The sequence below is a fragment of the Fulmarus glacialis genome, unplaced genomic scaffold (assembly GCF_000690835.1).
Source record: "Fulmarus glacialis isolate BGI_N327 unplaced genomic scaffold, ASM69083v1 scaffold31044, whole genome shotgun sequence".
NCBI classification, from domain to species: domain Eukaryota; kingdom Metazoa; phylum Chordata; class Aves; order Procellariiformes; family Procellariidae; genus Fulmarus; species Fulmarus glacialis.
The window spans coordinates 1-1,438 of record NW_009207906.1 but is presented as its reverse complement, the minus strand read 5'-3'; positions in this window follow the sequence as shown (position 1 = coordinate 1,438).

The following is a 1,438-nucleotide window of genomic DNA, read 5'->3' as shown; positions in this document are numbered from 1 at the left end:
TTCCCTACCATTTATCTTTGTGTAGCAAAAACATTTGCACTTATGATACACTCCTACACTTTGGATGTATTCACAATGTTGTTCTGAGGAAAAAAGAAAAAAAAAAGGGGCAAAAAAAAGAAAAAAAAAAAAGCTGTTTCCTATTATATTCTATTCCTGAGTGACAAGCTCAGGTCCTTATTACCCCTGTGAGGGGCTGTCTCACTGCTCTGGAGAGAGGGGAGTTGTTAATTTGAAACTCTGTCTGTGCTTTGCGTAGACGACTTCCGTAATTAATGTGAAATCAAAAAGGGAAAACGCGTATGAATTTGCCAAAGCCATTCGCTCACTCACCGTTTCCCATGGTACCAGCAGCCGGGGGGAAGCGAGTGCCTCTCCCAGCGCAGGGGGGACGGTGGCTGCGCGGTGTCCTCCCCAGACACCCAGCTCAGCCGGGCGCCGGACCCTGCCCAGCAGTTCTTACTCGCTTTTGGGTTGTAAACAGGCTGCATGAAAAAAACGTTTCCTCTTCACTGGTCGAGCTGTATCTCATTTCTGGTGTCATTTTTCCTTTTCAAAGAAACCGATCGCGTTGCCACAGAAAACAAGGTGATAACTTGCTGTTTCGGCTGTCTGGTAATAAGGGTTTTTGTTCCGCGGAGGGTGTGCGCATACCTGGGGTTGCTGTGAGAAACGAAACCCGTTTGTTTCCCCGCGAGTGATGTTGCACAACACAGATACCTGCAGATTCCGTTTCCATTCCCATGTACTCTTTATCTGTAAGGATGACCTTTGTAGAGTCGTTATTTCTGTAGACTTTGTTTACCTGTAACAAACTTTGTAGATTCTGTGAAATGTTATTTTAACGAAATCACTCGAGTCTTTAATAGCAAAGCATCAATATTCACTGAAGTCGATATCTTAAGAGTTTTTGGAAGTTGGCTAGAAGCTCTTGACACTAACGAAGTAGTGTTAAATTTCCCTGGCGATGTTCCACTGGGGCATTACTGTATTATGACTTGATGTTGCCGCATAGACTTTGAGATATACGATATTTTGGGGGTTTTGTTGTTCGGCCTATGTTCTCTTGCATAGTGTGAAACCTGTAAAGCTTGGTTAACCTGTATATAGATAGCTTACTGTCAACTAGTTATAGTGTATCTAGAATTGCCTGTAATATTTTAGCTTCTTACTGAATGTGTGTGATGGTAGGAACATATAATTTTTGTACATTATATTTACTGAGATGTTGCCTTTTTTATTTTACAAATACTTTGGAATTCAGATGTGTTTTTGCTTCAGTGAGGATTAATTTGGAAAGGTTTTTAATGACATTCCACTGATTTGAACTTTTGCTTGAGGTTGACTTCAATAAATCGTTCTGAATGTTCCAACGACGAAGCGCTTTTCCCTCCTCCGTCCCGCCGGCCGAGCCGAGGTCCCGCTGCGGGGAGCGCGG